Source organism: Vipera ursinii (genome assembly GCF_947247035.1).
Source record: "Vipera ursinii genome assembly, chromosome: 3".
In the NCBI taxonomy this organism is placed as follows: domain Eukaryota; kingdom Metazoa; phylum Chordata; class Lepidosauria; order Squamata; family Viperidae; genus Vipera; species Vipera ursinii.
Genome location: NC_139516.1, coordinates 70617288 through 70643382, shown reverse-complemented (window position 1 = coordinate 70643382; position 26095 = coordinate 70617288). Strand labels below are relative to the sequence as shown.

The 26095-nt window shown below is 36.0% G+C and overlaps 1 protein-coding gene across 4 annotated transcripts in view; it reads right to left on the bottom strand.

Annotated features, from left to right (window-relative positions):
* LRRC7 (leucine rich repeat containing 7) overlaps positions 1–26095 on the bottom strand; it is a gene marked incomplete at both ends in the record, with an annotated part of 136988 nt that overhangs the window by 79548 nt on the left and 31345 nt on the right. The window lies entirely within an intron of this gene.

Genomic DNA, 26095 nt, shown 5'->3' with positions numbered 1-26095 from the left:
CGTGCCTTATACCCGCTTACCTTACTGGTAGGACCACCACAGCCAGGCCTCCCACACCCTGACACCTGTCGTGTCACTACTTGACTTCTTCTGTGGCCGCTTGCTACCACTTGTGGTCAGCCGCCATGTGGTGTATTGCTCAGTTGCCGTTACTCCTGGCAGGACACCGCATGACACTTTGGGCCACTTCCACTGCTTGCACGCTTTGGGCCACTTCCATTGCTTGTGCGCTTCAGGCCGCTTCCGCTGCTTGCGTGCTTTTGGTTGCTTCCACTGCTCGTGCGCTTTGGGCCGTTTCCACAGCACTTCGGGCTGCTTCTGATGCTCGCGTGCTTTGAGCCATTTCTGTTGTTCATGTGCTCTGAGTTGCTTCTGTTGCTTGCGGCAGGAGGCCACGTGGCGCTTCAGACCATTTCTGCTGTGGAAATGGCCGAAAGAGCCATGCAGTGTCCTGCCACGAGCAGCAGAAATGGCGCAAAGCACCATGTGGTGTCCTGCTAGGAGGAGTGGCAACAGCACAATGCGCCATATGGTGTCCGGCCACAAGTGGTGACAAGTGGCAGAAGAAGAAATCAAGCAGTGGCGTGACAGGTGTCGGAGTGTGGGAGGCCTGGGTATGGTGGTCCTAAGGTAAGACATTCTCTGAAATTAAGACCTAGCGCCTCTTTTGGAGGCAAAAAAATATAAGACCAGGTCTTAATTTTGGGGAAACACAGTAGAAGTATCAAAATTTGATGCTCTTCAAGGAACGTTTTGATAAATGGAAAATTATTTCTGCAAACCCAATACTTGCATTTACCAAGAACATTCTGGATCAAAATGCTAGCATTTTCTAATAATGGACTGGGGAATTTTCCAGTACCAAAGTATTGAAAATATCCTGTTAAATATATAATATTATTATGCTAAGCTCACTGTACATGAGCTATATGAACAAAGATATGAAATCATATTTTGCAATATTGTAATACATATGCTAAATACTAAACATGTAATACAAATTATTCTGGCTTGTGAATTTTATACTGTTTCCCCTTTATTGTTGGAGTAGCTTCAATATTAAACAATCAAGGCTAACTTCTGGCCAAACAATCAATACAACACTTCAATATTTGGATCAATTCTCCCAGTGATGTTGTCCAGATGTGTTGAACTTATGTATTGTAATTGTCTGCCAGAATGGACTTCAGATTATCTCAGAAAAAAATAGCAGGGAGAAAAAAAACTAGTGTAAAATAAGATTGTTGAGAATATTGGTGCAAAAAAGTTGAAAAGTCTATCACCGTTTGACTTGGAAATTTACACAGCTTATCTCTAATGAGTTTTGTATAGTTCAACTACTTTTATGTATCTGATAATGTTTGACTAACCGCACAATTTACATATTAGTAACATTTTTAAACATAATGAACAAGACATATGAGAGGTCATCTAAGAGGTATTCACCTCCAAAAGGAAATTGATTTTAAAAAATGAACGTATTATTCATCCACATAAAGTAATATTTTCTGTTCTAAATTTCCCTTGATTTTACTCCATTCTGTTCCTTTGATTCCTTCTTTCAATGAGTCACTGTTACAAACACACTAATCTTTGCCTTGTTGCTGGACATGGAAGGCTGCTCTTTCCCAATGTCTTCTCAATTTGGGCAGTCATTAATAAAAAAAGAAATTAACTGATATGCAATGAAGCTTTATTTGCATCATATGCAGTACTTTTTTTGTAAAAAAAAAAAGGTGCCGGAACTCACACATGTCATACAATCCACCTTGCCTAGCCTACAAGGTTCCAGCCAGAAAGGTGCCAGAACTCCATTCTGGGTGTTCTATGACAAAAAAAGCCCTGATAATATGTGTTAACTCTTTTAAAATAACTATGATCCTTCCTTCCTTCCTTCCTTCCTTCCTTCCTTCCTTCCTTCCTTCCTTCCTTCCTTCCTTCCTTCCTTCCTTCATTACTGTTAAATTCACCGGGATAATAAGTGAAGCGTTTATTTAGCATAAATCGTTTATCTCAATGTTATATACCATTGCCTTTTATAATTACAAAATGGTTCTTTGACATTTCTTTGAGATACGTCCTTTTGAACAACAAACTATTTAGCATTATGGACAGTCAAACAATTATATAAGAGAAAATCAATGCTAACACTGCTCTAGATAAATACTGACCTCATAGGAAACAAATCAGAGAATTTTACCCTATCTTATTTTTAGACTGTGCATTCAGTCTTGGAAGAAAAAAAAAAAACCAAGGTAAGTACGATATGGCAGGCAGGAACTCCAGCAACAACACAAAAGAACTAGTGGTCCAATGTTATGCACGTGAACTTACAGGGAAGCCCAACTGAGTACTTGGGAACTTATGCAATATATGCTGGGGTCATGAAACCAAAGAAGCAGGAAACACCTAGACCCTTCTGAGACTGTTACTGTTGGATGAGCACCGATGAGACATCTATAAATTATGACTCTTGCATGAAGGAACATTTGATTATGTAGGGCAGAAATATGTAAAAGTGAAAAAGTACTCGATATAAATACATACGGTAATGTACCAAACTTTAAACACTATTACTCAGATGAAAACAGATTTTTTTTTAAAAAATTAAGACTTATGGATGTACAATTAGAAAGGACTTACGGCTGACTGGTTTTATATATGGTATTATATATGGTAATTGCAACAAGGTTACTATATACACAAATATGGAAAATACAGAAGTACCCACAATGGAGGATTGGATTATGAAGTTGGCAGAACTTGCTGAGAGGGCAAAATTGAGAGGGAGAAAACAATAACTACTTTTATAAAAGAGTGGAACCTTTTTACGGACATTTTGAAGAATCTTTTTATGGACCCTTTTGTCGAAAATAAGATTTCTAGGTTTCCGGATTTAAATGGGTTATGGAAGAAAGGAACTATATAATGTAGTTTTAAGGGGGAGAAATGAAAAAGGTTTGTAACTGCTATAAAGAAGACAGGAAGGTGCTTCTTTAACTTTTCTTCCTCCTCTTTCTCTTTGTTTCTAGCAGTTCTTTTTTCTACTTTTTTATTTTTTCTCCTTGTTTATCTTTTAATAATATAAATGTAAATCAATAAAAATTACTTAAACTTTCTTCTGGAAATATAGGAGATATTGAGAGCAAGGTAAACATATACAATACCCAACTGTTTATGCTAAAATCCTAATCAGGTCTATATTTTATATTTTAAATCTACTGAGATGAATCAAGTTGTATTTCAAGAAACTGCTAGAATCAAGCAACACTAATATTATAAAACATAGATAAATATTTCACCTACAAATATTAGATGTAAGACAAAGAGGAATACAGAATTAGAGCAGTATCACTAAATTGACAGGATCTGAAAGCATTCTTAAAATATTCATATACTACTGGCCAAAGTTCCACTTATATACCTAAGTGATTCAGAAGCCATGATAACTCATTACGAAGAAAGCTAATGAACCCAGACATTGTTGCCTCTTGTCTGCAGAACACTTGCAAATGTTCTTCTCTCCTATGCACACCGAAGAATAAATGCATTCTGCTGGTCTAAATGAACACTAGTAGTATTACTGCTAAGAATATCAGGATTGCCTATGACCATAGCCAGTGTCATAGGTGATTGTTAAAGCCCATGAAATCCTATTTAGACACCTACATGCTCTAAAGCTATAAGAAAAGTATTAAACTAAAAAGAGACTGACTTATGAAGGCCTACTATAAAGGTAAAGGTAAAGGTTCCCCCGCACATGCATGCTAGTCGTTTCTGACTCTAGGGGCCGGTGTTCATCTCCGTTTCAAAGCCGAAGAGCCAGCGTTTGTCCAAGGACAACTCCGTGGTCATGTGGCCGGCATGACTAGATGCCAAAGGTGCATGGAACGCTGTTACCTTCCCACCGTAGTGGTCCCTATTTTTCTACTTGTATTTTTACATGCTTTCGAACTGCTAGGTTGGCAGAAGCTGGGACGAGTAACAGGCGCTCACTCTGTTACGCGGCACTCGGGATTCGACCCGCCAAACTGCCAACCTTCTGATCGACAAGCTCAGCATCCTAACCCACTGAGCCACTGCGTCCCTGAAGGCCTACTAAATCCCTCAAATACAATGAAGATTCAGAGGCAATTATCAGGGCTGACTTTTCATATGTCATACTAAGAAAAATATATCATATAATGACTTAGAATTATGTGAGCACCAGGAGTTATAAACTAGTGAAAATGGTCACATATATCCATTGGTGGGATTCAAATATGTGAACAACTGGTTCTCTGTGTCGATGCCACTTCCGGAAGTCCATTCTGAGCCTGGGCAACAAAAAATTACTATCAACATATTAAAGCAAATAAACTATTATGTTCAGTAATAGATATATTTACAGACAGTAAATATATTTTAGCTTAGCCAATTGATTATAGATCATAATCTTGGAATCCCAATGAAAGGATTAAGGATTAATTGATAAAGATGAATTGATTTGAAATTAGTTAGCTTCGAAAATTACACAGCATCAAATTTTGAATTTTGTGAATTGGTTCTGTAGATAAAAAACTTTATTTTCCAAGTAATGGCATTATAGTGGGAATCTAGAAAATTTAAAAATGGTCCTCTTAAATGGATTCAAGATGAGCTTGTTTCAACTTTTTCACTGGATCATAAAGTAAGTGAATGTTAGAAATAAGTAAATGATATCCAACATCATGGGGTACTAATGACTATTAATGAAGGAAAATATTTGTAGCTCAGGGTTGACATGAGGGACCTTGGTGCTACACACACACACACACACACAAGCAAAAGCTTTCTTCCCATATTTGGGCCAACCGGGTGTATCGGAAAAAACCCTTAAGATTTATCTCCTCCCCTGGTCTCTTCTGTCCCTGACAGCTGACAAAGTGAGAAAGAGCCTGTGGCCTAGAGGTCTAATAATTTTAAAAACTCGAATCCCAGGTATATTCATTATAATTGTAGTACAACAAAATCACTGAACTCCGGGATGAATATAAAAACTAAACTGTTTAATACTGAGCTTTCGTCGTGGCTGGAAGGTTTGCTTATATAGCTAGCTGTTTCAACAATTTGCTCATAGAGCGCATAACCAGTCTACCTACCCCTCCTCTCACCCATATACAGGAGGAAGGGGAACAAGAAAGACCCAGGACTTCCACCCATAGAACAACATGAAATCATAGCGAGTGGAAAGAGAAAGATGCCAATACGATCTACCCGAGAATTTGGAGAGAGACAACAGACCAGAGAGCAAGACAATGCACAGGATAGGAGGAACGCCATCAGACGTGATCACACAACAACTTACTGAGGCCATAGCACAAGACAGCCCTAGAGGATGATCCAGCAACAACGTCGAACAGCTGCACGCGAGCAGAGCAGATGGAGGGAACAAGGGTGGGGGGAGGGAAAGCACCAGGATTCAAACACACACAGGCAGATGCAACGCGATTAGGAGCAATACAACCGACTGGGGGAGATTGAGGGGCTGGTAGACCGGTTACGCACTCTGTGAGCAGATTGTTGAAACAGCTAGCTATATAAGCAAACCTTCCAGCCATTGGCTTTCACTCTGAAGATGTCGGCAGAGATCGACGAAAGCTTACTATTAAACAGTTTGTTTTTATATTCAGCCCGGAGTTCAGCTGTTGTCAATTATTTAAATTCACCATAATCTACTGCTACTTTTATCAATCACACATTATCAATCTTTTAAAACATAAAACTGAACCTATTTTAAATGATACAAGTGAAAGTGTACATCACTCAATAAAGCATGTGCACACACACACACACACATACACACACACCCCAATAGATGTGCAAATGTAGTGAGAGACACTGTACTACTGATACAACAGACAAATCCCTCTCAAAATGACTAATCAAGATAGGAAACATGAGTGACTCTGCCCTCCTATCTCAATCTTCATGTCTTATTAAGAGGGAGATGCACATATTCCTCTCTTGGAGAAAGGTCACGTATATCGTCACTGAAGATATGCAGATCGTGAAATCTCAGTGCAACTCAGAATATGGAACAATTAAAAAAAAAAAACAAATCACTCATACTTCCACTCCCGATTCTTTGCTAGGAAGTGACTAAGTTTTCCATTTCTCTCTTGCAAGTCTACATTGGTGCAAATCTTTCTAAACAACTAAGTTTTTTGTTTTTAACCACAATCATCCATGAACAAAGTTTTAAAGGCAAATTTATAGACTTGGAAAGTTATATTTTCCTACATTTTAAGCTATTATGAGTAATTTAAAATTTACTACTTTTTTCAATTTTGGAATTGCAGGAAACAAAATGGCTGCTTTGACTGAAATGCAAATTAGTAACGCTGCTCTTCAGTGATATTCTGGGAACTGGCCCAATCTTATCCTATGTAAAAGTTTAAGTGTGGAGAGGGCATATTCTCTTCTCAAAGAAAAAGTGCATATTCTAAAACAGTAAACATTTAGCTCAAAGGTTATCTAGTAAGAGGCAGCCTCCATCAGCATGTAGTATCCCCAAACTGTTTTGGTTTCATAGTATAGCATGGGAGAACTACCTCAACATAGTCTACTCGTGCTGATGCTCCTGATGCTGCCATTTCAGGTGCTCGAAAAGGTGCTGCCTTCACATCCTCTGCTGTTGGTGCCATTGTACTCTCCCAGGCGATGGGACAAGAGGTACACTCTCGATCTTCACATGCTAAGATGAGAAAAATCAATTTCAATGCCCAAAAAGATGGAACTGCTTGAGCAGAAGAGGTGACTAAAACTACCAAATGGATTATGGCACTTAAAAGAGAGATAGCTGACTTACAACATTAGGAAATGATTTTTTTTCCAGTTATGCTAAGTCATCTTACAACAAAATTAGAAGTTTGGAGACTGAAATTTTCCCCTTCCTTAGGCCAGAATTAAGTTGCAGAGGCCCAAGATGGGGAAAAAAATCTTTGCTAGTAAATGTTCTTAGAAAGTCTTGATTTCTTACAAATATTCCTCCTTTTAAGGGTCTAAAATTGTTTAGGTCATGAAAGTGATTTACCTAAAGAGCTAGTTATCACATCTTATTTTTAGTAGAGGTCTAAGCCTAGACTTTTTTCTAAACCCAGACAAATTCTTGTGGTTTGTGTTTTATTTGATAAAGTCAACACCACATGATTGTCATGTGATAAACATTTCTAGGTGAACTTTTACATAACGGAATCTAGTATCTAAGCTGTTGTAGTCATTCACTGAAAACTAAAATGTGTATTTCAAATTTCAAACAGCATTAGCTAAAGGAATTTTAAGCAAATACAAAAATTATGAAAATTGGGATTTGACTTTGAGAAACCCCTAATATGTTAACATTTTAGGTATATTTTTTTCTATATTATTAATATGGAATCAAAAGAAGTATTTTACAACGCAAATAAACTACTGAGTTTAGTTAATTAAACTTTAAACTGAATTCATGAGGTCACAGTTAAAGTTTAATTAATTACCTTATTTATCTAAATAAACAAGTTTAAGGTTACATTGTACCTATGATAAACAGATCAAAACTCTTTTTACATATGTTGTCACAACAATTCTATTTTGGACTTGCTCTAGAATTGAATTACTTTTGGAATACTATTTTTATTATCAAATACAACTCAAAGAAAACTACGCTGTATAAAATTTAAATCTTTTTTGCTTTTTATATATTCTCTTCAATGGACAATGTGTAATCCACCTATAGTATGTAAATGTTTGTCAGCACCTGGATTTTCATTATTGCAATTTAAGAATGATGTTGAAGTCTAATGGTATCTGAGGTCACACACTTACTGGAATGGATGGGAGTAAATGCACAGCAATTAAATCTGGGCAAAGCAATGGTTTTAGTCAGGAAACTTAATTTCCTGAAGAGAAATGCTTATGGGTGGATTATATTCTTCTTGAAGGATTAGTTTTATAGTTTGGAGATGCTCTGGGATTCACCTTTACTTTTAATATTATCCAGAAGGCAATAATTCTCTGCAAGAGAGCGTTTTTTTACCTTTAGCTAATATACTGACCCAATTATTGAGGCAGGCAATTTGGCCATAATCTTTCATGCAATTGTTTCATCTTTCATGTAGACTGAATCACCTTAATATATTCTGACTTCAGAAACTTCAGTTAATGTAGAATGCTGCTGCTGTGGTTAAATACCAAGATTCTCTCCTCTGACTCCAACACTATACTTACTACAAGCATTCTATACCTGTTGTAGACAACAGATAACATCTTCAGCACGTCCTAGCCAATCAAGTGAAAAAGGATTAACTTTCCGAAATGTTCTCCTTGAGCTGGAAACTATATTAAAAAGGTCATAACATCAAGATTTGGAAAAACAAACAAAATCTCCTTTCCTTTTCTAGCAGTAGTTCCACAGATCCAAACTCTTAGTGGTCCCTCCTTTAGAAAATTCAATACAGATTCTACAGAAACGTAGATGCAAGTTTAGGTATCTGCACTGAACAGATCTGTACTGTGTGCAAGAAAGAAATATAATAAGTGCCACCCTGCCAATATATATATATATATATATATATATATATATATATATATATATATATATATATATATATATATATATATATATAATTCAAGATATCCTATAATTTGCTTTTTTAAGATTAATAATTGAGATAAGATATAATGGTAGATCTTCAATTCTCAAACTATTACAATCATATAATGCTTAGTAGTGACTGTTACTCCATGTAATTCTTTTGTGTGACTGGGTGTTTGTACAGCTGTCTGCAAATGGTTTGGCAATGTATTGTGCTTTCCATAGTGTTAATTTGTTTTTACTTTTAAGGCACTGGATTTTATTATTAGGGAAATAAATGGTGTACAAAAGTACAATAGCATTCAGGTCTCTGACAATCATCACATCTTTGGACCTACCATCAGAATTAGAGCATAAGCCTTTAAAATTATGGAATCCTACTCCCGATTTCATACATATAAAAATGCATCTATAGATCGGACTTCTGGGTGGCTCTCCAGCGTCGCAGATGGTCGAAATCGACCACCGGCCCTTCGTTTCTGTTTAAACCGCGTAGCAGCCAACAATCAGCTGCTCCGTGGTGTGAAAACCCCACTCCTCGGGTGAAGAGGGGAGGGGGAGTTCCCAGGTAGGGGTAGAGCCCCCTTAGAGCCCCAGAGCGTTTGTTCTGGGGCTTGAAGGGTGAGGGCCCCCCCAAAGCCTGGGAGTCTCCGGAGCGGAGGACTCTTCTGCTGTTAGCAGAACAAGACACTGAATCGACTCCTGCCGGATTTGATTGACATCTAGAAACATTGTTGCAACAGAGCGGAGACAGGAGTTGTATAAACAGCAAGTACAAATTCTTTTTTTGTCCTGCTTACTATTTGGAAAAGAAAGGGAAAATGGCGTCTGTGTGAATAGGGAGGAGAGAGGGGAAGAACTTTTTTTCCCTTTTTTATAAGAGGTGAAGGGGTTTTCCCCCTTTTTTCCCCCCTCTCTCACTTTTTTTTAATATAGTGAAAGTGTTTGCTGGGAGATTGAGGAGGAATTGGACTTTAAATTTGCTCTGCCTGAACTTACAAGATGTGGTTTTAGTTCTTAAAGGAGAAGAGAAGTGAAAGTGTGAACGGAGAGTTAAGTGCCTATAAAATGGCTTCTAAGCCTCCTAGAATCCCTGTTACTAAAAGTGCAGGGACATTGCCTGTTCAGCAATCTGGACTGCAGTCTTTGACATCATCCCCCGCAGCTTCTCCACCTGTAATATTAAAGGACCTGCAAGATGCCTTAAAAGTGGCTTTAGCCACTCAGTCTGAAAAAATAACTGAACAGGTGGCTGAGCTTATTGAGGAGAAGAACAAGGAAATGCGGGAGGACATTCTCTTAGCACTTCAGGGGCTGGCAGGATATATTGAGACTTTGAATGAACGGGTGGAAGAAGTGAAACAAAATAATTTGTTGTTGGAGGCTAAAATGGGTGAAGCTGAATTTAAAATGAATAAAACGGAGGAAGAGGTTCTGATGATACAGTATAGAGATATGGAGTTTGCCCTAAGGATCAGAGGTTTGAAAGAGAATTCTCAGGAGAACTTGCAAGAGATGCTGGTGGATGCTTTGGCACCTATTTTGGGGTTTAAACCCGAAGAATTCTTTGGGGAGATAGATAAAGTCTTCAGAGTTAACTCTTGGATTGCCAGGCGGAGGAAATTGCCAAGAGATGTGGTGGTGTACTTTACGAAGAGGAGGATAAGAAATGAGATAATCCAAATTTTTTATAATAAGAGATTTACAATTGCTGGTCAAGAGGTGTTGATTGTGAAAGAGATTCCCCCAAAAGTTTTGAGAAAAAGGAAAGAATTTGCTTTTTTGGCAGAAGAATTGAAAAAACAACCGCTTCAGTTCAGATGGGAGATTCCAATGGGGATTGTGGTGAATTTTGCTGGAATAAGATATCGTCTTAATACAGTTTTGAAGGCACGAGATTTTTATACTAATGTATTGAAAGCAGGTTCACCGCCCTCTACAGAAGATAAAGAAGGAAAGGATGAAGGCGTGCAACAGTTACAAGAAAAACAGCAATCTTCAGAAATTGTGCAACCCTTGGCTTTAGCAGAAGAAACTTCGACTCAAAGAATAACACGGGCTGCATCTAGACGTAAGGCACAACAACAACAATGGCAACAGGATCAATGTTTGATGATTACAACTCAAGAATCAAGTGAAGCAGTGGGAGGAGCGAGGCCGAAGAGGCAGATTTCTGAAGATCTTCAGGCGGTGCTCCAGAGGCTTCAAGTCGCAAAGGATGGCAACAAAATTCCTGACCTGGAATGTTAATGGCTTGAATTCACCACAAAAGAGGAAGAACATATTTCAGTATTTGAAACATTTTAAAAATGATGTTGTATGTTTGCAAGAGATGCATATTCGCGTATCTGATCAGAAATATTTGATAAATCTGAGACTGTGTACACAATTTATTGCATCCGCTCCAGAGAAGAAAAATGGTGTAGTAATATATGTGAAGAAGGGTTTGACAGCCAAATTATTAGAAGCAGATATACAAGGAAGATATATTATTATTGAACTTTTGATTGAAGGGAAGAAAATACTTTTAATTTGAATATATGCTCCTAATCAACAACAAGAAGAATTTTATAAATTGCTACATAACAAAATAATTCAATGGGACTACAAGTCTTGTATTTTAATGGGAGACTGGAATGGTGTGATGGACACGCAGAAGGATAAGAAAGGATTTTTTAAAAATACTCCTAATCATGCTAGATTGCCTAGATCTTTTTTTGATTTGAAAGATGATTTGGAATTGAGAGAAATTTGGAGAGAAAAAAACGCGGATGAAAAGGATTTTACTTTTTTTTCTGACAGACATCAATCTTTTTTGAGGATTGATTTTATATTGAATGTAAAAAGCAGATGAAAGAATTTTTTATTATGAATATGCACAAAGGCACCTCTATTGAAATGGTATGGGATGCAAGTAAAGCTTACATGATAGGTGACTTGATATATCTGAATAATAAATATAGACGTAGAATGGAATTTAAGCGTAAAGAAATAGAGGAGGAAATAAAGAGGAAAGAGAAAGCCTTTACTATGGATCTATCTGATAAGAGGCTAAAAAAATTAATTAATTTGTTAAGAAGTTAGTTTGATATGTTAATGGCGGACCAGGTGGCAACTAATTTAAGATATGCTAAACATCATATTTTTAATAACGCAAATAAACCTGGCAGGTGGTTAACTTATTTATTAAGGAAAAAACAAAGATCTCATCATATAGATAAGATAGAATATAGGGGTAAAGAAGTATTTCAGGAAAATCTTATTAAAAAGGCCTTTGTTGAATTTTATTCTAAGTTGTATACAAGGGATAAAAGTCAAGGTGTAGACATAGATAGTTATCTGCAAGGAGTGAAGATCCCGGCGCTCACACAAGAGCAACAGGAAGAGATGAATCAATTGATAACCACTGAAGAAATTATTCTAGCAATTAAACAATTAAAAGTAGGAAAGGCACCTGGGACAGATGGATTGACTGCTACTTATTATAAAAATTTACAATTAGAGATGGTGGAACCTTTAAAAGAATTGTTTAGAATGATTCAATCCGGAGGGGAGATACCTCCATCATGGAAAACAGGATTTATAACGTTGATTCCAAAGGAAGGTCAAGATCCTGTACAAACCAAAAATTATAGACCTATATCGTTGTTAAATACTGATTACAAGATATTTGCAAAAATTTTAGCAAATAGATTGATGAGGGTTATGCAACAAATGATTTATACTGATCAAACAGGATTTATAAGTGGTAGGCAAATTAAAAATAACGTGAGACACATTGTAAATGTATTAGAATATTTAGAAAGAAATAACCAAGTCCCTGCAGTGCCGATTTTCTTGGACGCTGAAAAAGCTTTCGATCAATTGAATTGGCAATTTTTATTTAAGGTGTTAGAGAAGATGCAGTTTGGGGATAAGTTTCTACAACCTATTAGGGCTATATATCAAAAACAAACAGCTCAAATAATAATTAATGGTGGCTTATCAGAAGTTTGTAAAATTGAAAAGGGTACAAGACAGGGATGTCCATTATCACCATTGTTGTTTGTTTTAACATTGGAAATATTATTGATTAAAATACGTGATTCAAAGGAAATACAGGGAATTAAAATTAGAGATCAAGATTATAGATTGAGGGCGTTTGCAGATGACTTGGTTATTATGTTAAGTCAACCAATTCAATCAGTTTTGGATTTAATGGAAATAATTTTACAATATGGACAAGTTTCTGGATTTAAGGTAAATAGACAAAAAACTAAGATATTGTCTAAAAATATGACTGTAGAACAAAAGGTAGCTTTAGAAAAAATTATGGGATTTGAAATAGTTAAAAAGGTTAAATATTTGGGGGTATATCTTTCTGCTTCAAATACTAAATTATACAAGCATAATTATGAATTTTTATGGTCAACAATACAAAAAGAGCTTGATAGTTGGAGAAAATTACAACTGTCTTTATTGGGAAGCATTGCAGCTGTGAAAATGAATGTTTTACCTAAATTTTTATTCTTATTTTAAATGATACCTATACTTAAAAAAGATTCAAATTTGGAGGAATGGCAGAGAGGTATTAATAAATTTATCTGTGCAGGGAAGAGACCGAGAGTTAAATTTAAGATAATGCAAGATGTATGTGAAAGAGGTGGTCTCAAAGTGCCCAATCTTAAATTATATTATGAGGCGGCAGCATTATCGTCAATTAGTGATTGGTTTAATTTAACACAAAGGAGTTTATTGAATATTGAAGGGTGTGATTTGTTATATGGGTGGCATGCTTATTTATTGTATGATAAAAAAGTGGATAAAGTTTTTAAAACACATATATTAAGGTCTGCCTTGTTGAGAGTTTGGAAAAATATCAATACAAGTTGAATTATAAAATTCCTATTTGGGCAATACCTAAACATGCAATAGAAAATATAAATGTGGGATTTAAACATGATGTGATAACATATAAAGAAATTCTTAGATTGGAAAAGAATGAATGGCAACTGAAGTCTTTCAATATTTTAAAAGAAGAAAAAATAGTACAAACTTGGTTTCAGTATGGGCAGTTACAGGCTAGATGGAAAGAAGATCAGAAAATTGGTATTTCAATATCATATGGGAATTTGGTAAAGCAAATTAGAGATCAAAGTCGAGCGCATATAAGAAGGATATATAATGCATTGATAGAAATTGACTCAGAAGCGGAATTGGTTAAGGATTGTATGATAAAATGGGCCCAGAACTTTCAAGAACCAATAATAATGGATACTTGGGAGAAAATATGGGTTAGGAATGTTAAATTCACACAGGCACAAAATTTAAGGGAGAATTTTTAAAAATGTTTTATAGATGGCATTTAGATCCCAAAAAATTAGCATGTATGTAAAATTGTCAGCCAAAATGTTGGAGATGTGGTTGTGATGATGCAACGTATTATCACGTATGGTGGACTTGTAAAAAAGTTAAAGCTTTTTGGATTAAAATTTGGTGGAACATGCAGAAGATTTTTAAGAAAAAGATAAGATTTCTACCACAATTGTTTTTGTTGGGTATTATCACTGATTGTACTGCTATAGAAACCAAATTGATGCTGAATTTAATAACAGCTGCAAGACTTTTGGTAGCGCAATACTGGAAGAAGGAGGACCTGCCTACTATTAAAGAATGGACTTTGAAAGTTTCGAACTTGGCAGAAATGGCTAAAAACCCCGCGGATGTGAAAGATCACTCGCAACAGAGATATATAGTGGAATGGAAAAGATGGATTGATTTTATTCAGAACAAATATGGGACTACAAAGTATTATTTAGCATTTGAATAGTTATTAGTTATTTTAATTAGAGGCTATATTATTTTTTCCTCTATGGTTAAGGAGAGTGTAATTATAGTAATTAGAATATTTTAGAGTAAGATTATATGATGTAATACCCTGTATTCGGCTCTGGGAAGTTGGGGGGGGTGTTGGGATGGGAGGGATGGGGAGAGGGGTGGGGTAGATGGGGTATATGTTTCAAAAATGTATTTTAAAACTTTTCAATAAAAATGCATCTATATACATTAAAATATATAAACAAAGAAAATAATAGCTTCTACCTTGATATAATCTATGGTTTTTATTCTCTAAGAGAGATAGATCAAGGTGGAGATAGCAACCCCTACCATGAAAGAATAATTATTTAAGTGAGGAGCTGTTTCCTGCAGACTCCCTTTACATGAACCAGCCCAAATTAGGCATGTTTGAAATTGCACTTCCAGCTATAATTAGGAGATATTTTAAGTTCCTAGATTAATTGATACAGAAATATTTATAGCCTTCTGCAATTTCATGCTGGTGCTATGTAACATTAGCTCTTATTATTATCAGATGCATACAACCTTCCATAAAGAATGGCTTGAGAATATCCAAACTTCAAAGCTTTAATATTCACGCAGAATTCATATTTAAATTAAAAAAAAACAGATATTCCTCGTGGATTGTTAGATGAGATAAAATATATTACTTTAGGAATACAGGCACTTATTATATTTCTTATTTTGAGGAATACAAAGCATAAACTGTTAGTATTTGCAACTGATGAAGATTTAAAGAATGATGTTGAAGGATGCTTCAGGCTTAGGCCAAGGCATTTTTTTGGCCTCAGTAAGGATGAGATGCTTTCTTCTCATTTTGGGTATAAAAGTTGATGAAACTGAATTCTGTTAAGGAATATATTTTCTATGTGTAGGAATGATTAGCTTATAAAGATACTTAGTTGGCTTAATTGAAAACATATATTCCATCCAAATTGTAACAGTTTGCAATCAAAGACATGGTTATTTGATCTTCCATACAATTAGCTTTCATTTTAATGCTAATTGTTCAGGCCTTAAAGTCAGGTTGGATCCTGCTGAAAAGCCATATAAAAAAGCTAGCCATAAAATAACAGGCACTATGGAAACTGACCATAGTACCCATACCTTGGGTACTAAGTCCAGAAGGGACTAAATTTAACCTCCTCTTGGAAGGAGCATATAGCTTATATTCTGATCTGCCTTACTATGTGGCCTCAATCCACAATCTGGCCATGAGTGCTTTATTTATACAGCTTCATTTATATAGCAAAGCTCTGAAAATGTGTATCAGTACTAAAGAGACTTGATGCCATCTTAATATTTTTACATTGCCATTTTTATTCCTTATGAAACGGTTATTCATTTTGACGAGATCTAATGCTCTACGCTCAAAGGTCATGGAGAGGAAATTTAATAACATTAAATATGCCTATGCAAGTGGACAGAGGCAGAGATTTGGGACAGCTGCACACTTTTTATCGAAATGTTTATTGGTCTGAGCTTTATATATTACTTACATGCAAAGCTGAATTCTCCCCTTATTAGCAAAAACTCGGTCTAGCCTCAGTCAGATGTTCCAAGGTGTGTTTTTAAAATTATTATTTAAGAATCATGTAAGTAAAATTTCTGGAAATTTGCAAAATTGTGTGTCACCACAATGTATATGTGTTGGATCTTTCATCCCTGAATAAGAACAGATTTTGCTGGTTTATGAAATGTCTTCTATTATTTTATCCTTTTCCAATTGGTTTTAGATTTATTGGACTGATTGTTATGTTATCTTTCGGTCTAGACTCGAACAGCATATAAATAACTAAGTAAAGAAATAATCCACAGAAGAGGAATCACCACAAAGAATTGCTGCTTAATGTATGTGAAAAACCAAGAACCTAAAATATAATGGATATCTATGTAAGCAGTATGTTTTCAAGATACTCTGGACTAGAAATTGCACTGCCTGAATATATCCATTTCTGCAAAGCAAAAAGACTGGACATGGTAGGGTTAAATGGCTTACAGGTAATAGGGTGAAACAACATTGAGGTGTAAGTTGCTTGGCCAAACTTTTTTTCCCCTACTGGTAGATTTTAAATCCTTCCAGGAGGTAGATAAAATCCTCACTCTCCCTCTATTCTGAAAATGTGTATTTTTCTGCAACTGGGAATGTTGGCTTGCTTGCAGTACAAGATATACCACTCTTTAGGTTCACCCTTTCTGACTGAAAAGTCTACTTCTATCTCTCTCTAGCTGCAACTTTTAAACAATTTTCTGTTTGTTTCAGTTTCCATTTTGTTAAGGTTTTCCAGCTAGAATTCCACTTCTAGAATTCTAGTTCTATTCTTTTTCATAATATCCAGGCTTGTTTTTCTAATTTCTTGAGCTCAAGTCGGTCAACAAATGCCCACTTCACCGGTTTAATGGACTCCAAGGTGGGTTTGAGCTACCTATCTCAACCTCAAGCACTACAATTTCAGATTCTGGTACACTGTATCCCAATATGTCTTTCTACTACTCAACAGCCCAGAGGAGAGTTCGCTATTTGTTGGCCTTATGAGATAAACCAGATAGGAATGACAATCAGATCAGCTTTGTTTTATTGTAAAGCTACAGAGAGAGAATTGTAGAAGTCTGAAACTACAATCCTTCCCCCACTTCTTTTACAGCTCAAGAAACTAGAGAGGTTCTCTTCTGAGCTTCTTGCTACACCCAGTATGCAATTATAGGCCACGCTGCCTCTTACCTGACCATTCCCTTGGCAGCATCTCTTTGCCCAGTTTCTCTTAGGCAAATACTATTACACTATCCCAGGGGTAGGCAACCTTGGCTCTTTTATGACTCGTGGACTTCAACTGCCAGAATTCACTTTTGGATTCAATGTCTGATTTGATACTGATTGTTGAAATAAGCTGCATTCCCTGAGAAAATTTTTACCTGGCTTTTCCCTTGCAATTGATAGAAACAGAGCCCCACCACCATATTACTAGAAGATAAAATACATGGAAAATGATGAAAGAGAACTAAATCCTATAGCCACATGTAGCCCTGTTCATTGAAGCATGAGACTAGGGAAGTCATTTTACTAATTTGGGAAACTGATATAAACAGAATCAAACTTGATTAAAAGAAAAGTGAAGAGATTAAAAATAAAAATCCACATATAAAAAATTTAGTCACGAAGGAGCTAAAAGGAGAGTCTTAAAATCAGACAGTATCTTAAAAGAACCTCCACAGAAAAATATATTGGAAAAGCAGTTTTGCTGTAAAAAGTTCCCATAGATACCATACATTATGGTCTCGTTTTTCACACATTTGCACTCTCAGAATAGAGGGCTCCAAATATTAATCTGGCTGGGCCTCACTCTAGAAGCCTCAAGACCTTTAACAAAGTTTGCTTAAATTTGTATTACAGTGGTTATATTCACTATTGACAACTAGAAGAACTTGAATATAAGTGGTATATTCCAACTACGAGGTTGTATAGTGCTTCCTCATGGACAGCAGTGAATGTAAATCAAGACATTCCAAATTGCCCCAAAGCATATAATTTATTAACTATGTCTAGAACTCTTGAAACAGATGTTATTTTTGCCAATTTATTTCCTTTTGCAAACTCCAGTTTAAATCTGGGGGAAGATTTAAATTCCACTAGTTTCCTCTCTCTCTCATCCAGCAACTTGATTTTAAAAATACAACTGTTCTTCTCTCTAATGGGAATAGACGGTGTGGAGGGATCAATGTTTTGCATGACGAAATCCTGCAAGAGTGAATGTAAGAATTGGAGCTTGCCTGTCCATTCATTACAAATAATATTTATACGTTAGATTTATATTCTACCTTTCATTTAGAAGCTGAAGTCAGCACACACAGCATTTCCTCCACCCATTTTCCCCCATAAAAATAATTCTATGAATTATGTTTTGGTTGGCCCCAAAACATCCAGTAATCTTCCCGTGGCTGAAAAAGCTGAGAAAAAATTATCAATTTCATTATTCAAAGATAAAGCTCTTGCAGTTTTAAAAGTAATTCAAGAAAATATAAAGAAGTGAAATACTTATTTGATATTACCTAGGTCCTGCAATTCTTATAAGACACTCTTTTTGATTCTGTCTTTTCTTTACATCAGGCCCTCAAAATCAGTACCTTTACTAAACATTATATTTTTATTATCTCTTTTGCAGTTTTCTCTCTTCCATTCTTTGAACATTTGAACGTCTTTCCAATCAAAATTTCAACTTCTCCTAAGCACATCATTTTAGCACTATAAGTAGTCCTTGACATGACCACAATTGAGTCCAAAATGACTGTTGCTAAGCAAGACAGTTGTTAAATGAATTTTGCCTCATTGTATAACCTTTCTTGCCACAGTTCTTAAGTGAATCACTGCAGTTAAGTTATTAACATAGTTGTTAAGTGAATCTGGCTTCCCCATGGATTTTGCTTGTGAGAAGGTCTCAAAAGGTGTTCACTGACCCCAGGACATTGCAACATGGCCATTGGGATGCTGCAACAGTCGTAAGTGTGAAAAATGGTCATAAGTCACTTTTTACAGTGCCATTGTAACTTTGAAAGGTCACTAAATAAACTGTTGTAAGTCAAAGACTGCCTGTAATTGAATACTTCAAGAACTCATACTTATAGAATAAAAACATATTAGTCAGACACAAAATGCAGACAAGACACATAGTTAAGTAGCCCCAAGGAATATACTGTACAACTACAAAACTTCTTTAAAAGCCCTCACTGTGATATGGAATGCTATTAAACTCTTGAGAAGAAAATAGAGAAATAGAATAAATAAATTAAGGAGCTGAATAAAGTAAGATGATTGAAAGTTACAAAAAAATATAGGAAAAACTATCTGACTGGATACTTTTCATTCACTTTGGTATTTTTTTTAATTAAATTTCTAAAACTTTAAAAAGTTGTCAGCATAGCAACCACAAAACTATAAATAAGGAACAATATATGTGTGCTAGGGGAACCACAGGATTGCAAAACTGCCTTTGTCAACTTGTCAAGAGTTTTTTTTATCTACCTATGATCAATTATGGTTTCCTGCATATTCATGCATCTATGCAGACATCCAAACATAATTGTTCTCACTTTGCTAACAGGAAGCCCAGAATTAATTTAAACTGTCATAAGGCACAATTTTCACAGGGAAGAAAAAGCTGATATCAGTATAATTCCATGCCAGAAATTGTAAAACCATCTCAGAGAGAACTCTAGGAAGGAATAGATGGGAAATGTCTATCTGCTGTAATGGCAAAAGAGGACTTATATGTCATTAGTGGCTGTTGAGGATGAACTTGTGGTTTCAGTCCAGAAAAAGGGTATCTATAGATGCTCAAGTAGATTAGACTGTGTTTGTGCTGCTGAAAATGGATTGTTCCTGAGGGGTTCCAAGTCCACCAAGTATTTGAAGGCATAATCTGGGGAAAGATGCTGAAAAGATCAATATAAGGTACAACGTACGTATTACAGAATTTCTTGCTTGGGTTAGAAGATGATGAAAGAAAAGCAAATCAAAAATTTCATTTGCCAGAGGTTTAGTATCTAGATATCAGCTTTGCGAGGTAATCTGGACAAGAAGCACACCCAGATCTGGCTCTAACTTTACATTTACAAAATCTTACAAGCAGTGTTTTTTTTGTAAAAGAAAAAGGTGCCGGAACTCACACATGTCATACAACCCGTCTTCCCTACCCTAAAAGATTCCATCCAAAAAAGGTGCCGGAACTCCGTTCTGAGTGTTCTATGAGAAAAAAAGCCCTGCTTACAAGTCTGAAAATACATCTCTTCCCTCATCTTTACAGTCCAAGAAACTAGGGAGAGTCACACCCTCATTCCTTCTGCAGACTCAGCTGCCTCTTATCCCTTGTTTAATCTGCAGCTTCTGTCTCCCAATGTCATTTTTACATATCATTGCACTAGATTCCAGCAAACTGCCAGTTTCTCTGACCAAGAGAGAAAAGACACAACACCAATATCTATAAGTCCTTTCCTAACTGTAGAATTTAAAAGAATAAGTAGGGTCATGAAAGCCAGAGTCTGTGAGTTAAAGTCAGCTCTTTTTCAGCCTTAGGGAAAAGGCAGTGGTAAACTACTTACAAAAATGTTGCTAAGACTAGTGCACAGACTTGCAGTTGTCTAAAGCAAGAATAGGGCAAAAGCACACAGGTGTGTGTGCGCACGCGTGTGGCGCGCATGAACACACACAGCTAGAATTGGATTTGTGCACACCCATGTTAAGGTTGCATCCAATTTGGCACAAATATTCTTAGAGTTAATGGGAACTGAAACTTGAGTGCAGAAAAATAAAATAATACATATCACTTGTATTTTTGAAACACTGTCTGAAGGGCAGGGAGAAACTGTTCCAAAGGTATACCAATCAATTAAAGGTAAAGGTAAAAGTTCATCTCCGTTTCAAAGCCGAAGAGTCAGCGCTTGTCCCAGGACGTCTCCGTGGTCATGTGGCCGGCATGACTAGATGCCAAAGGCGCACGGAACGCTGTTACCTTCCCACCGTAGTGGTCCCTATTTTTCTACTTTCATTTTTACGTGCTTTCGAACTGCTAGGTTGGCAGAAGCTGGGACGAGTAACAGGCGCTCATTCTGTTACGCGGCACTCAGGATTCGACCTGCCAAACTGCCGACCTTCTGATCGACAAGCTCAGCGTCCTAACCCACTGAGCCACCGCGTCCCTTTTACCAATCAATTACATGGATATCATTTTATTTGCAATCTGATCGACAAGCTCAGCGTCCTAACCCACTGAGCCACCGCGTCCCTTTTACCAATCAATTACATGGATATAATTTTATTTGCAAAGCTTGAGGCTGAGAAAATAAAACTATTTCAGCTGTTTTGTCATTTTTTTTTAATAAGGTGGAAAATGAACCTTTGAAATTTATTTCTACAATCAAGAGTATTTAAAACAGGAAGACCAAACAATAAAGACAAAATAGGATACTTATGATTTCCCTCTTTTTGTATAAAAATAACCATTTGCTGTCTGACACATGAAAGAGGCACAGTTTAAAATTACATAAGCATATAGTTTCCATTTATTTGCTATAAACCCTTTAATATGCTCACCTGCTTTTTCTACATCTAAAATATATTTCACGTATATATTTCATCTTTAGAACCCTTGAGGCCTTTAAAACCTTTTGTATATTTTATATCACTGGATTTCCCAACAGTAAATATTTACCTTCTACATTTCTCCACTTATGTCTGGACTGGAATTTTAAGCAATATTAGACCTAATGAGTCTTTGAGTAGAAGACTAGCAGATGAAATAATGTAACTATAAATTAGACTTGAAAATTGAAAAAAAATGAAAAAAATACTCTAAAATAACACAATATGCAACCACTTTTGAATATAGCTAATAAAACCACAGGAATATGTCTACGAAGTCACCAGAAGAGGCTCTTCACATTTCCATTTAATTTTCTGTCTCATCCTGTCTTACCTTAGTTATGAAATTTGAGATGTGCTATTACCATTTTAAAGTTAAACTAATTCCCCTTGTGACAAAATAATCCTTTTTTTTCCTACGAAGTGATAGGCTAGGTTTAAAGAGCTGGCAAAACTAATTTATATTGTTCATCATCATCACCATCACCACCACCACCACCATCAAAAAGTTGGAAGGAACCTTGGAGATCATCTAGTCCAACCCCCTGCTCAGGCAGGAAACCCTATACCATTTCAGTTTAATCCACAATAAGTAAATTGTTCAGTGTAATTAGGTTTTAAATGCCTATAAACTGATCAAAATTAATTCTGTAGTTCATTAATTTGAATAAGTGATCAACTCATGAATAATTTCACTTTAAATTCCTAATCAAAACTAATCAGCTCCTCAGCTTAGAAATATTACAATAATTCAATAATTACTTTATAAATTCTAAGATTGTTATTAATTTGAAATTCATTCCACAATGCTTATATTAAATATTTTGTTTTTCCACATTTTGTTTTCAAATGTTTGCAGATGTTATATATCAGGGGTTCCCAACCCCCAGTACCAGTCCGTGGCCTATTGGGAACCAGCCTGCAGACATGAGCAAAGCTGCATCTATGCACGTGAAAGCATGTGAAATAATCTTTCCCGCCCAGCCCATGGAAAAATTGTATTTTGGGGACCACTGTTATACATACATACATACATACATACATACGTATGTATGTATATGTATATGTGTGTGTATATATATATATATATATATATATATATATATATATATATATATATATATATATATATGTGTGTGTGTGTGTGTGTGTGTGTGTGTGTGTAAATATTTTTTTTTAGATTGCTAACAAAGAATTAAAGGGAGATTGTTAGCAATCTAAAAAAAATTACACAAATATGAGCTGTCACTGTTGTGACTACTGCCTGTCGATGGCCTTCGGTTAGGCTGAAACAGGAAATAAAGATTTTTAAAGTGAAATGTATTGTAAACTGGCAGCAATAGATTTTTTCTTTTCCCTGGAAAAAGTGATTGGATAAAAGAAAAAAACCTAGGATATCAAGATTTCTAAAGTTACAAAGCAAATGTTTTGTTAAGAGGCAGATATAGCACACTGTTGACAGCGAAGAAGGCCAAATTGTTTACTGCAGTGAGCATAGCGTTTACAAAGATGCTCAAGATAGTAGTTCAGATGATCCTCTTATTCTGAACTGCTTAGGGCAATCTTATTTAATTCTATTTTGCCACAGTAAATAAAGTTTCTGAAATATAAAAGAATTAGTCTAGGAAGAGCTTTAAAGATCTCCTTTCTAACATTTTTGCCTCTGTAAGAGCTGCAGTGCGAATTCCTACCTATCTACTTATCTTTTTCAATAAAAAATTATTACAATAGAGAAAACAAAATAGCATCTTTCAGACTATACATTGCATATCAATCATTAAAATTTCCCTAAAATGCATATTTACAAAGAAAAAAAATCTTAACTGAGGGACTTAGTTATCAATCATGTATTTACAAGTTTTAAGAATAATGGACCTTGGAAGTCTTCCATAAGTTGGAAGGGACCCTGGAGGTTTTCTAGTCCAACCACTTGCTCAGGCAGGAAACGCTATACCACAGAGGTCTTCAAACTCGGCCCTTTTATGACTCATGGACTTCAACTCCCAGAATTCCTCAGCCAGGCACGCTGGCTGAGGAATTCTGGGAATTGAAGTCCATGAGTCATAAAAGGGCCGAGTTTGAAGACCCCTGCTATACCATTTCAGACAAATGTTGTCCAATCTCTTTTTAAAAACTTCCAGTGTTGCAGCACTCACAATTTCTGGAGGCAAGTAGTTCCACTGATTAATTGTTCTGTTAGAAAAATTCTCCTTAGTTCTAGATTGGTTCTCTCCTTGATTAGTTTTTATTCATTGCTTCTTGTCCTGCCTTCAGGTGCTTTTGAGAATAGCTTGACTCCCTCTTCTTTGTGGCAGCCCCTTAGATATTGGAACAGTGCTATCATATCATCCCTAGTCCTTCTTTTCATTAAACTAGACATACCCAATTCCGGCAACTGTTCCTTATATGTTTTAGCCTTCAGTCCCCTAATAATCTTTGTTGCTCTTCTTTGCAGTCTTTCTAGAGTCTCAGCATCTTTTTTGTATTGTGGTGACCAAAACTGATGCAATATTCCAAGTGTGGTCCTACCAAAGTATTATAAAGTGGTACTAACACTTCACATGATCTCAACTAATCAAATCAAATACTGTCTTGTAGAATTATAGGAGATTTACTAGTCTACCATGCAATTTTGATAACAGTTCTGATACTGGTATCAGACATATTCATACTCACAGCAGTAAATATTGCAAAAGTCTCCTTCCTCCCTACTATAGTAATCAAAACACCTGGGATCAGAGATTCTGTGAAATTATTATTTTTTCTTGGATACCGACCTTAATGGAAACCTAATATTCCAGGGTTCTGTCTGGAATCATGGTACAGCTATTGGATAGTTCATTGAAATGGGCCACCTGCAAATATACAGTATACCTTCTAGACTCACTGAAGATGTTGCAGTGAGGTTAGGACTGGTGTATGTTGGTTTAATATAAACTTGGTAACCAATGTAAGTACAGTTGATAGTTACAGGCAGCAGTCTAAATATAAATAAGTAGAAACTTATGAACAAAAGCAATGAAAAATAACTTTAATGATTTTATAAACATCCTCTCAAAAGAATGTTGACAAAGCAGGTTAAAATTGATCTGCTTTTCTCCTCACTTCTGTAGCCCTTGAAATGTTGAGAACGTGCAAGGATTGCAGGAGCCAATAAATGTTCTTCTTCCAAATGTTCAAGAGAAGAGTGCAAAAAAAAAAGTTTAATCTAATCAGTATTCTACCCTCTGTACAATCACAGACAAGTAAATCCTCTCATCTCCCACAGAATGGGGGGGGGGATAGCTGTTAGCTCTCCCCTTCCTTCTCTCCATCCATATTTATGTGTGCATTTATTTATTCATCTGCTTGCAAAAAATATTAAAAAATCTCAGTAGAACTTTTATGTTTTGAATTTGTTGCATTTAAAAGCGCCTTACAAGCGGTGATGATGAAATAATTGCATATCAGCAGTTGTGTAAGTAAGCACTTTACCCAATAGAATGAGGAATTAGAGAGACACATTTTAAACAATGCTTGCACAATTACCACAAACAGGGCATGGGGGTGGGGTACAGTTAAGAGAAATGTAAGCAATCCAACCAATGGCAAAATAAGACTGCCATGTGTTTCTGCAGAGTTGCAGCATTGCAAAAAGTCAGAAGAGCTTTGACCAAGCTTCAAATAAAACCACAGAGAACTACAAATAAATTGGTGTAGCCATGAAGATGATAAACAAATACAGAGCTGCTTCTGAAATGCTGCAAAACTTTCCATTGGATGTGCCAACTATTGTATCTAATTAATCTTTCTTGCAAAAGATTTCTTTAATCAGTGCAATTGGGATAAGAATAGTTCTTCCTTTTCTTATATTTCCCCCACCTACCTTCAGTATGGGTATTAGAAGATTCAAGAACACTACAGTAATTTCTAAATCATTTCAATGGCTTTAATTATATTCCTGGCAAAATCCTTTTCCGATAATATAAAATTCACAGGACTCACTACAGGAAGGAGTCACCACCGATGACACTATTTGAAAAGCATCTCTCTTGCAGCCTTATTATTCACATTATCAATGGCTTGCTGACATTAATGAATGTAAAGTCATATATGCAAATATCTTTTTTCTGTAGATATTTGGTCTAAAGCATGGGTGTCAAACTTGCTGCGTCACGTGTTGCGACCTATTGCAACTTTTTTCATATTGCCGGAGATGGGGTGGGTGCGGCCTCTGCATGATGCAACTGGCCTGCGGGCTGGCAGTTTGACACCATCTAAAGGTGTGCCTGTCTCAAGGTGCAAGAGATGATAAGGACACTGGGAAAGTAACAAAAGAAATGTTGAACATAAATAGCCAATTTGATCCAAGCTGTAGCAGTATGGCCAAAAAAGATTCAAATTGGTCAAGGATAAACCATAGTGAAATAATAAAAGAGATCTGCAAATTCTGTTATGTTTACTACTTTCTAATCATGACATTACAACTACCTCATAGAAGTTTGTGTAATTCTTTTTCCTTATTTGTGCCTTGCTATGAGGGGCCTAAAACT